Here is a 17,048-nt window from a genome sequence, read left to right on the forward strand (position 1 = left end):
GTTGTTTCTGGTGGTGGGTGGTCTGAGTGTGCTTTCCTCACACCTTGTTGTCCTGCTGGGAATAGCCCTATGCAGGGTTACTGGTTTCCTGGAGCAAGCTGGGGCAGGGAGGGGGAAGCTGGGGACTACAGGCTGGCTCACTGCTGGCTCACTGCTGTTCCTGGTCTGGAAATTTTTTGATACATAGTAAAACTTTAGCAATTGTAGCAAAAAAGTAGCAATTTTGACTCTTGTATAATAAAAAACATAGGTGGAGACAAGGTTGCTAGATGGGCTATTGTTCAAGTTTTTAAGCCTACTGTTATTCAGAAATCTTTATTATAGTTATTAGATAGAAAGAGAATTCCATTAGGTCAAACAAAAAAAAAAATGGACTAAATCCAAAAGCATTACTTGATAAACACAATCTACATTAAATCTCAAAAGAACAAAGGCAATTTTGTCAGATGAACTACTTTGTTTTAGGGTTTTTCTTTAATTCATTTAACAGATAAGTAGAGTCAAATGGAAAACCATAAAATAGTCATTTATGAGAACTTCTAATAACTGCACAAGAACAACAAAAATGCTTCAAGTGATACTAGATCTATTATACTGTATTAGCAGTCAATTTACTCTAGTATTGGAAATATGGTTATTGTCAGGAGCCACAATGTGACAAATTAATATCTGGCAGGTGATCTTTCTGAGATGGCCTGCTTCAGATTATTATATAATCTGTGACAGAGTCACCCTTCTTAAGAATGGCTGTAAGGGAATATATTTAAGGAATATTCCTGCTATTAATATGGTTTCCTGTTGTTATTAAATAAATTTAACAATTATTAAATTAGAGCTAACCCCTTTGGAGCAGATCTCTGCAGATCTATGAAGATGTACTGTCTTGTAGTGATGTTATATAGGCAAAGAGATGACTTCTAAAGCCTTAATGATGATCATATAAGAATTCCTAAAATTATATCAGTGATTATAAAGCTCTTTTATAGTGGGACTGCTATTAGGTCTTCTTTTTTTCTGTTAATTAAAACTGCAACGAGAACTCTGCCAGTCTTCCAAGTGTTACTAGTTAAATGCTCTTAGACAGTAACCAGACTTTCTCTTACTCAGAGAACATTCTAAGAGGTTGTAAAACAATTAACTGAGGGAATTGGAAACTAATGATTTATTACAGGTGCTAGGAAAGAAGATAACATATTGACTGGTTTATCTAAACAAAACTTCACTAATAACTTAGTTATAGTTTTAAACCTTCTGTGAACCTGTGGTTCACTTCACAGGTTATTCCTGTTTAATCAGATAATTACTCCTAATGGATATAGATGTAAACATTCTCTGTTGTAAACTTCTATTTCAATTTATGATTTGATATTTTTGTGTAAACTTGCGATGAACTTTGTAAAATGTAATCATGTATTCTGAAAGATGTTTAAGTACTGAGAACAAAGAGAAGAGAGTGGAACTTTTTTTTCCCCTTAGGAGATATTTTTTCCTTTCTACAATTAAAGAGTACAGTAGTTTTTTTTTTTTTTTTTTTCTTTACTAGAATTTTTTTGCCTTTCCTCACTTAAAGAATATTTTTTTTTCCCTTTCTCCACTTGGAAGAAGTTTTTTTTTTTTTTTTTCCTTTACCACTTATGAGCTTTCTGCATTTTTTCTTAGACAGCTTTCATAAGAAACATTTTACAGCTTAGTAATAAACACTATAATCACTTTTGTAAGAATCCCTCCCTCCATTTTTTTTCCTGCAACTATAGGCTAGCAGGCTGAAAGTTTGAGCCTAGCAGTTCCTACTGAGTTCTTATAAAGGCTATTTACTTAATTTTTTGCTGTTTCAGGAACAGATGCTGAGTGCCAGAGACTTGTTGTTTCTGGCCTCCGAGAAGAACAAAATTCCCATCAGCTACAGAAGCGTAGTAACATAGACTCAGATAAGTAAACTTTTTATTATACAGCCACCCTAAATATCTCTTAAGACAAAGTCTTACCCCTGTGTTGGGATTCTGTAAACCCCACCCCTCAGTTACCTAGCAACAGCCAGGTATACCCCACCCCTCAATTACCCAGCAGTGGCCAGGTATGCTCCGCCCCAGTGACCTGACACTATAAAAGGAGCTGCTTGACCCCTCCTCTCTCTCTTGGCCTCTCTTGCCCTTGTGCTCTTGCAGCCTCCCTCTTCCCTTCCCTTCCCCCTCTGTCCCACGTGCTCATGGCCGGCCTCTACTCCTCTACTTCTCTCTCTCTGCCTCTACCACCCTCTTAACTCTCCCATGACCTGAATAAACTCTATTCCGTACTATACTGTTGTGTGGCTGGTCCCTCAGGGAAGGGATTCCCAACATGGACCCCTCAGAGGCATCTCCCTTGCCCTCAGGCCTCGCCGCACCTCCATGGGCCATATGCCCCCCACTCTCTTCATCCTTCCCCTAACATTGGTGCTGTGACTCGGATCGTTATCCTTTCACAACATTGGTGCCCTGTGACTTTTCCTTTCATTGGTGCCCCGTCATCTTTTCCTTACACCCTGTATCTCAGGAGACCAAGTCTTACCCACCAATGCTCTTCCCCCCTCCTTTGTCAAGAACTGACAAGAAAAAGACACCCCACCCTTCCCCCCCCCCACCCCACCCCTACCCCTGCCACTTCCAGGGCTGGCTTCCTGCATTTAAAAGTTTGCAGAGATATATTTATTTGCATTTGAAAATTTTATGTTTACATATTCAGAAGAGTGCTTGTCAATTGAGTTCAAGCCAGAGCAGTAGTTTATATTAGGTACTTTACACAAAACTCAGTACTAGATAAATGTCAGGTAAAATGACACTAAAATCATGACGGCTGTCTTCTCCTGGATCACCATCTTCTGTGAGAGAAAGAAGTTCAAAGCAATTAACCGCAAAGTAGGATATACCTTGTTAAGTTCTGTGCTATGGATACAATGCTTGGAGAGTGGAATAAAGGGATGAATTTGTTCTAAAGAAGAAAGGAAATTCAGTTTACTGAGAGCAAGCTGTTTTCTTCTTCTTTTTAAATTTTCTTGGCTTGTATTTTGAAAACTCGTTTTTTAAAAAGTCATACTCTATTAGGTATAGGAATAGAGAAATCACAAAAATAGTGGAGAAGTTTTTGAGTTTATGTGCCCAGTAAGGACAGCATAGCACATGCTCCAGGGCTTATAACACTGGTAGAGGGGAATGGTGGGGCTTGACTGTAACGCTGATGTTAACCCATTAAACCTTGGATATGACTTTGAAAAAATTAACACTTTGGTTAATGAACATGCAGTACTCAACCACATGACTTGTAGCAAAGAGGAAAAAAAGAACCTGAGAAGTCAGCATCACTGATTGATAGAGGGTGAGATAGAATCAAAGGAGAACAACCTGTCCAGATCTAAGGGGGGAAAGGTCCACTGAGAAGATGATGGAAGTTCAATGTAATCCTCACATACTCATCTATAGAACCTGCCTGAAATGCTATGCGGGAGATATCCATGGATCAAAGCCACCATGAAGCCCATCATTCTTCTTGAGTGACAGCTCATTAGAAGCTGCATAGGAGTAATAAATTAAAACTATCCATGGCTGTAATTTATTACATTTAGACATAAGTGGCTAGATTAGAACATCTATCTGCCAATCTCTCATTTGTCTGTCCTCCTACCTACTTATTCATCTAGTTGCTCAAGTGATCAGATTTAAGAATCCTAAGAAATGTTCTATCCTTTATGGATTACCCAAATACTCAATGAGACAATGAAACAGTGTTCCTTTCTTTTTAAATATTTATTTACTTATTTACATCACAAGCTCTGTTCCGTTTCCAGTCTCCCCTCACTGATATACTCCTTCACCTCCCACACCCTTCTCCTCTGAGATGGTGCCCTCACACAGGCTTCCCCACCACCCAGGCACACTAAGTCACAGTTAGACAAGAGGCATCATCTTCCACTGAGGTAGGACAAAGAAGTCCTGTTGGGGAATGAATTGCACACTCAGGCTTCATTCCAGTTGTTCTAATGCCCATATGGAGAATGAGTTTCTGAGAACTCTCAGAGGTCCACATTAGTCTACTCTTTCAGTCATCCTGTGGGGTTCCCTTCCCTTTCAGGGCCTTCAATACTTCCACCAACTCTTCCATAAGAGTCTCACCTCCACGGAATGTTTAGCTGTGGTTATCTGCATCTATTTCAGTCACTTGTTGGATAGAGCCTCTCAGAGGACAGCTATTCTAGGTTCCTGTCTGTGAGCGTAATGTAGCATCGTTAATAATGTCAGGGATTAGTGCTTGCCCATGGAGGGGTTCCAAGTTGAACAGGCTATTGTTTGGCCAACCCTTCAGTCTCTGCTCCATCTTTATCCTTGCATTTTAAAATTTTTAAGACAGGACAAATTTTGGATCAAAAGGTTTGTGGCTAGGTTGGTGTTTTTATCCTTCCATTGGTGAAATTGCCTGGATACATAAGGTGGCTTCTTCAGGTTCTATGTCCCCATTCTTTCAAATCTTGGCTAAGGTCACCTGGATTGAAAATACCATCTTGAGTGAAATAAAACAAAACAAAAGGGACATGCAAGGTATGTACCTCAGATAAATGGCTATTAGTCATAAAGCACAAAATACCAATAATACAACCCATTGACAAATGAGTTTTAACAAAAAGGAAGGCCCAAGAAAGGATGTTGCATCATGCTTAGGAAGGAGAACAACATAGTCACAAAAGGCAGAGGGAAGAAATAAAGCAAGTGAGAGAGGGGAGAGAAATGGGAGGAACAGGTATGCAGAAAGACAGGAGGCTGACCCAGAAATCCAGGAGAACCAAGGGAAATCTGGTGCTGCCAGGGGTGGGGTTGAGAGGAATCTTTAGGAAGTCCCAAAGACCTGATAGAAGAGGCTCTCAGAAGACTGTATTCCTTTGATAAGGTTTCTTTGTCTGGTCAGATGATGCTGTGACTGCTCTGGCTGTGTTTCTACCTGACTTCTATCTTATTTTGAAACATTCTTCTTATATATTTGTCCAGTTGCTTTCACTTCCTTTCTGTGTCCTTATGCAGCTATGTGTTCCAATTTGCAGTGTCCTTTTTCTATTTGCTTATCCTGATTGGTCACAACAAGCTCAATATTTCTAAATTAACCTAAGTTGCCTCCATTTGCCACTGTTACTGAGGTGATAACATGCATTCTATACATGTGAGAGTGTCCTTGTCATAGTCTATTGACAAGGTTGGTGTGAGGGCTCAGATACAGAATCATTGTTCTCTTCAGTTTTGATATGATTCTATGCTCCTAAGGGGTGATTTCTATGACAAATATTACTTCAAATGGTGAACTATTAATCTTACTTTAGATTTGGAGATGTACCAATGCTAAGGACTTATTTTTGTTTTACTTGCATTTCATAACTCAAAGGTAAAAATACTACACGATTCATAAAGGGTAAACTGCAAATCCCAGATATCCTGAACACGTTTGCCATCTCTTTTGGGATGTACCCTGATTCTGAGGTTTGTAGGCATAGGTGGCATTGTATATATACCTATTAAGACGAAGCACCCATAGTCATTTGCCCTTGGCATTTGATCAATAATGGATTTGACTGTCTCTTACAACATTATTAAGAAACAAAGAGAGATTTTCCAATGCATTTTGGCATAAAACAATATGAATATTTTTGTCAGTACTTAATTTTTTTAAAGGTTTGATAGTATGCATTGAAATCTTATTAGTTATAATAAGCATAAAGTACATGTAAAACAAAACATATTATGGAAATAGTCAAAATTTTCTTGGTTTGTATAGATTAAACATAATGTTTTTTAAATACCCAAAATTGCTACAAGGCTACATTCTTAGCTCTTGAGTTCTTAATGATTCAAGGTCTAGATGTATCCCACTCTAAGAGGGTGCTATACATTTACTGTTTTTTTTTTTTTTTTTTTTTTTTTTCAAAGAAGGGCTGGGGCTTCCACTTTTTGGCCTTCCTTTTTTTTGAACTTCATATGGTCTGTGAGTTGTTTCTTGGCTATTCAGATCTTTCTGGGGCTAGTATCCAATTATCAGTGACTGCATATTATGTCTGTTCTTTGTGACTGGGTTATCTCACTCAGGATGATATTCTCTAGATGCATCCATTTTCCTAGAAAATTCATAAAGTCATCGTTTTTAATAACTGAGCAGTACTCCATTGTGAAAATATACCATAATTTTTGTATCCATTCATCTACTGAAGGACATCTGGGTTCTTTCCAGCTTCTGGCTATTATAAATAAGGCTGATATGAACATGGTGGAGCATGTGTGCTTATTGTATGTTGGAACATCTTTTGGGTATATGCCCAGAAGTAGAATAACTGAGTTTTCAGATAATACTATGTTCAATTTTCTGAGGAACTGCCAGACTAATTTCCAGAGTGGTTGTAGAAGCTTACAACCTCAGCAACAGTGGAGAAGTGTTCTTCTTTCTCCGCATCATGGCTCACATCTGCTGTTATCTGAGGTTTTGATCTTTGCCATTCTGACTGGTGTGAGGTGGAATCTTAGGGTTGTTTTGATTTGCTTTTCCCTGATGACTTGGGATGTGGAACATTTACTTAGGTGCAAGTTCCGGTGGCAATGACTCAGTTGTCTTTGTGAGCTCAGGTGTGGGAGCGCTTGTGAGGCTTTTCTGGGAGCTCAGCCCTCTGCCCACAGGTTCTGGCCCTTACTGTGGTCTCCAGGCTGATTCCTATTCCCTCTGAGAGAGGCCCTGCCCTTATTGTGGTCTGGAGGGGGACATTTTCAGCAAGTACTGCTAAGCACTCTCTGTGCTCTTGGTACTCACATTGCAACCTCACTAGGCCTGGACCCCAGGTTCTCTTCTGGTCCAGGTGCCAAAAACCACTTTAAATGCAGGTTGAGAGCTACATTTATCACTAGGAAATATTTGGATACAAAAATTATATTGGTTTAGGTAAATAACAATAGTAGGTTTTTCTCTAGGCTCTATGACCTCTTCATTCATGGATAGATGGGCAGGTTTTTAAGACAGACATGAATTCCATCTTTTTTTTTTTTTTTTTTTTTGGTAGTTTTGACATTACAATTAGAAAGCTGCTGGCATTTCTTAAGACAAGTGCCCCATTCCACCACCAGATATTTTGCTATGGTTGTCAGGCTTTATTGATATTTTAGACTGTTGACTGATTTTTCTCCCTTGACAGTTGCATGGTGTCTTGAAATGCTATGAGAGCTAGTCCCTATGAATGAAGTTTCTCAGGCTATATGAGCTTGAGTCCTCTGAAGGTCCGTGGCCAAAGTGTATAGTGTCTTCAGCAGTATGCTCTTCCCTTCGAGTCCAGGGAGGCAACTGAGAGCAATAATGAAGGCCTCGTTGTTTTGGAGGTGTTTGGATACCCCTAACAAATTGAAAGATGTTCCATGCCTGTCCTTGGGAGATGTTTTCTATAATCTACAGCACATGATCAGTATACTTGGTACACACAACAGATACACACACACACACACACACACACACACACACACAGAGAGAGAGAGAGAGAGAAGCGGAGGATGGCATAAATTTATTATGAAATTAAAGCAAATGGAAATAAGAGGAAAAGATAATTCTGCTAATAACACTACACTTTTGGTAGTTTTGTTCTATTCCTTTGTATTGCACTTCCTCTATAAAATGTAGTTTTAATTAGCCTCTATGCTAAAATAAGACTAAATGGGAATGACTATAAAGGAGCATGTTTAATTATTTTCACTACTGTTTTCTGTGATACATATTTAACAATCAGAGATCTGAAAAGAATCAAACTTAGAAATGTTTAGTAAGACAATTGTCAGTCCCAAGAAGGGCTGTCACAAGATTTTCAAAATAAATCTGAAATTTTAATGCATTATAGCTTTCTTAGGGAAGTCTTAGGGAACTGGAAACAACATATTCTAAGACAATTCTGAAGGCTTTGCCAGACGTTGTAATTAATTATTTTTGAAAGTAGAGGTAAACATGAAAGCATGAACAAATACACCAGACATCCAAATAGTCTTCCATCCTGCGCTGCTCCACACCAGCCAACTTACTCAACTGAAAACAGGAGGCATTTGCTTACTGTCTAAACTCATCAAAAAGCTTAGTGGACCAGCAAATGAGAACAATAAACATCTAACCATCCATGAAACAAAAAGTCAAGCTTTCAACTTGTATGCATGCATGCTTAAGCTAGGAAAGATGCCACCCAATGAGTTTAAAAGAATATATATATGGAATCTTCCTCAGGGCCTAAGAAAATGAGCCCAGTGCCTGATATAGTTAAGGAAGTTGTAGCTTCTTACAAACCCCTGAAGTGAGTATACAGCATGCTGCAGGACATGTAGCCTAAAGAGACATTTAGCCACTTGTTGGAAAATTTCCTGTTTCTTAGAAGACATACACGGTGGGCTCATCTTGAGAATACTGTCAGGCTATGGGGTCATCTGGATTCTATTTCTCTCCTTTGAAAGAGTCCCAACTGAAGTCAGTCTGTGCTGGGCTATATAAGAACCAGAGCATCTGAGACTTAGTGAGACTGGAGAGATGCTGCACTCTTCAGGGACAGTAGGGTTGGCTCTTCTCCTTCACAATCTTTATTCTGCTCACAGTTCAATTATTTACTGAAGGAAGAAACAAAATCATGTGTTTTAGCCCTTGATTAAAGAGAGTATAGTGTTTTGTTAGAAAAGTCAGCTGCAGAGAGTTTGTGTGAATGTGGTGGCCACTGAGCTGAAAGGTTTTGCTTTGGTTAATCAGTGAGGCCTTGCTTGAATGCTAACTAAGGTCCTGCTTGAATGCTAACTAAGGAGCCCAGGCAGAACAAATTCATTCCTGATGAAGTCTTGCAGCTGACAACATGGAGTAATTTGAATCACAGACCTGTGAAATTTGATCAGGATGAAATTAAATGACTCCTGAGGTGATTTGGCAAGTCAGTTTTAACCAAGAAGTGACAGCTTTGTGAGTGAGGGTCCATTTTCTTCTGAATTCTCACCAGGTCTCTGCTATGTGGAGCAATTCTGAGGCCTACACCATGATCTCAGGGTTTCCTGAAGTTATTTAGACTGAAAGATATACCAGAACACTCACGCTCAATTTACTACCACATATGAAGATCATTTACAAGGCTGCCCAAAACTTTCTAGGATTCTCCTATGTTAGTTCTGTTTTAGGTTTTGATTATGTCCAGGTGTGTTCTAATTTGTGTGAAATAAACTTTCTTCTCAACTCTCCTACACATTCCATCCCTTACATATTAAAGAGTTCAAACTACACCTAGGTGAAAAATTTTTAAAATTTGTACAAAACCATCATCAGCTTAAACTTGATCTACACTAAGCCAGGCAGAGTAGTTCTAAGTGCCGTTCTGGTGGGCTGCACTGGGTCATTCAGTTCTGTTCTTGTGAATGTAATGCTATCAGCTTGCCATTCTGAGGGTAGGGGAGAGTTGAGGAAACTAATACAACACAAAGTGGAGACTCCTAAAGTGTTGTCACTCGTGGTGATCCTGCTGTCAAAAAGCAACTTGGACCACAATCATGAAATAGTTTTTTTCAATCCAAGAATGTTAGAAATTGATATTTAAATATTATGCCATGACAGGTGAAAAGAGCTTGTTCAAGAGAAGTTGTGGGAGAATAAAGTACAGGGGTCAAATAGATGAAATTTAGAAGAAATACATGGTAATGAACAAGAGTAGAGATGCTGTTTCCAAAGAAAAGATATCTAAAGAGACATTAAGATGAAAACTAAAACGGATCACTGAGTTCTAGATTAATGAAGTAAATAAAATCTGAGCATGGTTTTGCATGCCTAAATCCCAAACTCAAGAGGCAAAGGCAGGTTTCTGTGGATTCCCAACCAGTATGGACTACACAGAGAGTTCCAGGCCAGCCAAGGTTACAAAATGGCTCAAAAAATAAAATAAGTACTTGTTCTACGGGTTTTAACGTGGAATAACATAGTCCAATAATTAGATCAAAATGAGGAAATTATGCCAATTAATAAGAAACAATTGCTATTTAGTATTTTAAAAGAATATATGCTAAAGGGAATTAGCTTATTCCATGGCTTGGTTTAATTCACAGCTTACTCTTTTTTATTTTGTTCTCCCTTGAAGAAAAAATGTTAAGGGTGAAGAAATGCATAAACCCTTTTATCTCCAGTTTGTGCTATGACTTCTACATTAAATTCTGAACATTTGTAATATTCCTGATTATACATACTACATATATACATCATATATATGTGTACATTACATATATATAGATATATGCATGGGTGTGCGTTTGTGTGTGTGTGTGTATTTGTTTATTCATGAGAGTTCACAGTCAATGCATTCTCAACTCAATTGTGGTTCAATTTACCAACATGCTACACTCCCATATAAGGGCAAAGCTTGTATTCACCCATCATGTAACAAGTTTTATGATACACATTACTTACAGAAGTACTCAAGATGGAAGGTCATTGACCATCTCATTGACTTTATAACATATAATGTGTATGTGTGTGTGTCTGTATGTGTGTGTGTGTGTGTGTGTGTGTAGATGAAGATCCTTATATAATTCAGAAAAGAGCATTCACAACTAATATTATGCACTGTTATCAAATATTTTTCATATATCATAATTGTCATCATCAAAAGATAATATTTTCAATTTTAGGTATTGCCTGTGTAAGAAATATTATTTGAATAAACACTGATGCTCATGGTAACCAACAGGGTATATTAAATTAATATTTAGGCAATTTACAAATCACGGACATACTGAATTAAAACACCATTGTTTCTAGGCTAGAGGCAGATTTCTAATTCTTCCAGTTTATATATTGTTTCCTCCAAACTCCTTCTCACCATCCAATACTTTGCCATCAGTATCCATAGAATTATGTTTCCTTAGTGTCCTACCTGTGTCCTAATTCTTCTCTGCCCCACTTTGGCTCCTGTTGCATGCACATAGGCACAAAGGCGTCTGCAGGTCCCATCCTGATGTTTGCATCTTCGTACTTCTCACATCTGTGTTCAGCTTGAAGCCCTGCGGTGAAGTTAAAGATACTGTTCACCAATCCAGCCCTCCACTTTAAGTACTGATAAATGGTAGTGTCCCAGTACTACTCCAGTCCACAGGGAAATCTGTCTTCTCCATCATTTCCTTAACATCCAATGCCCCATGACCTCATATAAAATATTGATTCACTACCATGTATTTATGTAATTTACTCTTTTAGCCTCTAACCTCATCATAGAATTTGTGGCAGGATAATATATTTTTATATAGAAATTTGTTTAAACTTTTACACCCTTGAATGGCGTAAGACACTTGCCTGGAGATGAGTGAATATATGGATCTGTTACACTGATCTTACACTGCTACATTAATGTCACATATGCACAGCGATTCAGGAAATCATTCCACAAAGTACAGATTTCCTGGACTTGTACTGAGTCATTTAAATCAGTCTGCACACAGTTTCCAAAAACACATAGAATTTTTTTTTTTTTGTTTCACCCATGGTCTTTGTAGCCCACTCTGGCTGGTGACTTGACCAAAGCTGTCATACCTTTACTTACGTTAGCACACTACTTTCTATTTTCCTCCTGTATTTATTTTCTACTCAGTTATTATCATTACAGTAAGATTCCACATTTTTTTCCCTTTACTTATGTGAAAGTCTACTCTTTTCTAAGTTCTAAAATAGGATTGGAATTATCTTTACATTTTTCTGTGACTTTCACTTTCCCTTAGCTTTTAGTTTCTAAAGTAGGGTCATAATGTTAAGCTTATATGCTTAGCTATACCCATTTTACAGGTGATTAACTCAAAACTAAAGGAAAGAAGAGAGGGAGGGAGGATAGAAGGGAGGGGAATTAGAGGGATAAGGAAGGGAAAGATAAGAGCGGACATTCCTCAAGTTTATTTTATTATTTTGTTTACTTACATTCCAAATGTTGCCTCCCTTCCAGGTTTCACCTCCCGAATTCTTCACCCCACTCCCCCTTCCCTGTGCTCTTAACTGGTATAATCTCAGGATCTAACATACAATTTGTTCTTTATCTGTTCTACCACCTCCTTCAATGTTCAGTCTTGCCTCTTATACTATTCCCCTCAAGGCACTATTCACATGCTCCATTCTTTCCCCCTGGAACTACAAGCTCCTTGAGACAGAGACCATTGCTACATTCATTCAACTGTGTGTTGTTGCCTAGGATCCAGCAAAAAGATGCTGACATCTCATGAATTACTTCCAGCATAAATCACATGGAATGCTAGATGTTGCTGCATATTAATAATCTAAGGGTATGTTCTATTTTTGTTTTAACACTATTAATACAGTTTTTCAGATATAGCAATTCATAAATTCAATTATTGGAATCGTGTAGAAGTAAACCTTTAGCTGTTCATAATATAATTCAGGTTAAGATAAACAAATCCTCCAAAGGGGAAAAATATTCAGAGGTGCAGTTAGTTTTAGCACTCCTTAATTTATCATATGAAATTTAAAGTGGCCTTCATGATTAACAGTACACATCATACTGATTTCTATGCTAGACTCAGAAACAAACGGACACGTGTCAGTACTTGTATGAATAAAAGAGAGTGGCTCAAGTGCTTTCTAATAGCTACTTCTCTAAAGTCTGCAAAAGAATTGTAAAATATAAGATTTCTGGCAAGGTGCCTTTTCCTCTCTTCTTATACATGCAGAGTCTGGGAAAAAAAATGAACAGTTCAGCCAATATAACTAAGTAGGAGATCAGTAATTCTGGCTAGAGTGCTTGGTGTATCTCAGACTGTGGGACTGTAAACCTTTCCCAGACGTCAGATAACTTGAGTGGCTAAATATGCAATGCTTCACAGGATTTTCCATGTATAAAATAGCAGAAACAATCAGAGCGGACAAAGCAGGCATGTTAGTGAATATTGGTAGAGGATTCTGAGCCTCTGTGTACATCAGTCTCTCATTCCCAAGCAGGTGTTTAGTGATCTGCCGGTTGGAGCCATGACTCTGTTGCTATGTAATTTATACATAGCCTTAATTGATTTTAAAGTTTTTCATGCTTTATTTTGTTGCTGTTCTTGAAAGTGAAGAAGCTCAAAAGATACAACCACTGGTTGGAGGTGAGTATCAGGATAGAGTCAAAAAATGACTGGATGTGGTTATCCAGTATCACATCAACAATTTCTCTCCTGCATCATCATGATAGTCATATAGGACGAAAATCACTTAACACAGGCAAAAGAGTATGACACTGAAGTTCCTAAATCCCCTCCTTTTGAGATTCTGGATTCATGACATCCCCACTAATGTCAATATTATGATCCTTGGAATATCTTGTAGTAAGGACTAATGTGAACAGTTACCTTAAGAAGCTCCACTATGGCAGCTAAATATCCTCTACTGAGTCTCTGATTTACTTCTCTTTGAAGTTCTGCAGACTATTCAACAGTGAACATTTGTGCTGCTGGAACATGCTGTATATGCATAGATCCATATGGAGGTAGAGCTACACATGGGCCCAATTCCTTTTGCAGCTGTTTAAAGTTCCCTTATCCTATTACAAACTAGAAATGGTTTAAAGAATGATCTGTCTATGATTTTTACACAAGAATATATGCTGTGTGTTCATCAACTGTATATGATTTGGCTCAAAGGAACATTTGTAGAATATTCTAGGAGGGAATGGAAAGTATTATGAGAACAATGTTGTTTCTAGTGAATTTTGTGTCATGAGAAAGAGCATGCCTCACAGGGATTTCAGTACAGACAAAGAACAAATGCAGGGATGGAAGATTTGGCTGCGCCTAACAACTAAATACTAGAAATTTAGGAGTAAATTGGCAAAAAGAATTTAAAAAATAAAATGAGTCTGATACTCTAGGTCACAAAATAGAAGAACATTTGTCGATAAGTTCAGTGTGTGCTACGGTGGAAAAGCAGGGTTAAGGGAAATGTAAATAACTGGCTTTTGAATACACAAGGTGAAAAATGAGATCATTTGGGATATTGTCCTAAAGTGATCAAAGAGAACTTCCGTATCCAAAAGGGTTTTAGAGACATAATGAGCGATATCTGATAGGTGTACAAAGGACTGAATGAAACAACTCAAAATCTTGGTCTGAGTAACTAAGTAGATGAAGATGGTTCTTTTTAAAGACTGAATACATTAAATAAAGAACAAGAGAATAAACAGCAGGAGAATTTAAAATTGTCCATATGAATTTTGAAGTGAAGAGGCATTTTGGCTAAAATATCATCCTTTACGATAAGAAGATGCATACTTAATAGCAATGGGAAAGACTCGCCGCAGCGGTTGTGTAGTGTGTAGGGGTGTGTGAGAAAGCACTTACCTAGTTCGAACTTCTCGTCCAGTGAACTCTGAAGATACATGTTGCTTACCAGGTTCAAAATAAAATTCAATAAAAGCTAAAAAAATAAAATATTCAGATCCCAAAGAGAGACTTCTAAGTGTAAAAAAAGAAATGTTAAATTTTATCTTATTTTCCAATCTCATGTAGTCTGTGCCAGCCAGGTAAGCGTTATCTGGCAGTTAACTACCTGACTCCGCTGTGGCCAAGGAAGAACATTTTCACTCTTCATTTCAAATTGTGTAACAGGTAGAGGTTTAGGTTCTGGCAATAGGTTTTTCTGGAAATGTTCAATCAGTGATAATACACAGGATTAAAGCTAACAGGCTTATGGTTAACTAATTGTTTGATACTTAGTAAGAAATAATTGAATAAATCGGTGCCTGAAAAAATCATTTGTGGCTCAATTTAATGAGGGCAGAATAAGAAATATAAAGAAAAAATATTAAAAACCATGAAAACTGGAAGAAGATTATGTGAGATAGAAATATCAAAGTAAGTAAGTTCACTTCACTTAAAAAGATACTAATTCTTATCTTGCAAACTATTAAAATTTCACTGTTTTGATATCATTATTAAACAAATGTTTTCATGAGGAATTCAATGTCTCATCACATATTAATTTTAATCACAATTTATACCACCTACATGTTAAATACTTTTAAGTGTCAGTAGTAAATACTAGCTTGTGACATCTCAGTAAACACATTAACTATTGATTAGCCTTTCTGGGGTAGTCATACCCTTCTTGTGGGATTGAGCATTTTATATCTAATTATGTTCTATAAGTTTTCCCTAGAGAATCATTCCATCCTAAGGTATTGTTCAGTGATGTCCTTTCAGGTGCATCACCTGTTGAAGCTACATTTTCCGCAATGAAATTCCCCATTGAAGAAATATGTCTGATGCTCTGAGCTATATGGTTGAAATGGTTATGACAATTCTGTGCTGCTACATTGTAACCTTTCATCAAGCTGTGGCTTCACATGGAGGGACTAGCTAGAATGCTGATCATTGCCTTGTTCTCAAAAATGATCAAAGTAGCTCACACTAATAGAATCAAATCTTGAATCCTCTAACCCAATTAAAGAGCATTTCAGATAGCTGCAAGCTACCACATGTGGCATACTTCCCAAGTTCCTCTAGACTTACTAAATGCATCTACAGTCGGGAACTAGCTGTAAAAACAAGTGCAGTATATGAAATAAAGTCTTTTATATATTGTTCCTTATTATGTTATAAAAAACCCACGCTTAAAATATATTAAAGTACATTTATCTTTTAATGAAAATCACCACGACTTTGAAGTTAAATGTTCTTAATCTTTTCCTCATGTCTTCAATGCAGAGTTGACCTTACAGGACCATCCTAGAGAGAACTACCACGGTTTTGTGGACTGGCTTGGTTCACAAGCGACACTTGAAAGAGACACAGGAGCCAGCATGCCTCCTTTAAGGCTGCATTGTCTGGAGATGTGCCTGTGGACTTTTCCAGAAGACAGAGGACAAAAAGGTTCAGAGACGTTGTATAGGAAACAAAGAAGTGAGTTCTCAGGACACTGTTAGGTTGAGTGGTCGGATATGCTCACAAGTCTATCAGAGGCACTGATGCCGGCTTTGAGGCAATTGTACTGATTTTTGAGTACCCATTGAGTGCTGCAGATTGAGCACATGTACGCAACTGAGACTTCAACATTCTCAGTGCTGGAACACAGTCAGCCAGTAGTGTATTAGAACCAAGAGAAACACGAACCCTGCGCGGGCAAACCTTCTGGACACCTTGTCTTGTTGTCCTTGCAGGATTGAGACACCTGAGCAGATCTGTCAGAACCTGCAAATGATATATGTGATTTCAAAACCTAGTGCTTAGATAAATTGATTTTTCTTTTACAGAAACCAGTGGGAAAATGATAACCACTTTTTTTCCCTGTTGCTTTCTCGGGTATGTATATCAAACACCACAACAGAGAAGAGACCTGATACCAGAGTGGAGAAATTGGGCAGCAAGAAGTAAAAACAGACAAAACAAAATATAAGGGAAGATTATATTCATCTAGCATTTTATAAATATATGTAAAAAATACATGGGGAAAATGCAGTAATGAGAATTTGATGCCAAAATGATTGTAATTTTATGCCTAAATAGATTCAACATGACAAAATGTGTTCATCTTAATTAGAAACAGACAGAGGCATTCTAGTAGCTTTCTCTAAGAGTGTAGATTCTGAAACTAATCCCTAAGGACACTGCTTAGTAAAGCAGTGTGACCATCATTGGGTATGTTAAAAAGGAAGCATCTAAGGTTCCCTTGAAGTCTTCTTCTCCACGTTGTAGCAAATAATACAGTTCTGTAATAATTTTATACTAGAAGTCTATTATCTATTTTTTGGTATATCTGAACTCCAATGCAGCTGGCAAGCCTGGTGTCATTACTTTAGGTAAACACTTTTTACACATACTCAGATGAAAGTCTTACTGAAATTGTGTGCTGCATAGCTTCTTTAAGATTGTATAAAGCCGGGGAGGAAACTGTAGAGGTTTGAAGAGCAGATGTTTCCCGTAGTCTCAGCTGACCCAGGGGTGGCGCTGTTTGAGGAGGCTTGGGTGTTGGTGTCTTGTTAGAGGAAGTATGTCACTAACATAAACTTGGAAACTTACAAGTTTGCTATTTTC

This window comes from Micromys minutus (genome assembly GCF_963924665.1).
Source record: "Micromys minutus genome assembly, chromosome: 19".
Taxonomy (NCBI): Eukaryota; Metazoa; Chordata; class Mammalia; order Rodentia; family Muridae; genus Micromys; species Micromys minutus.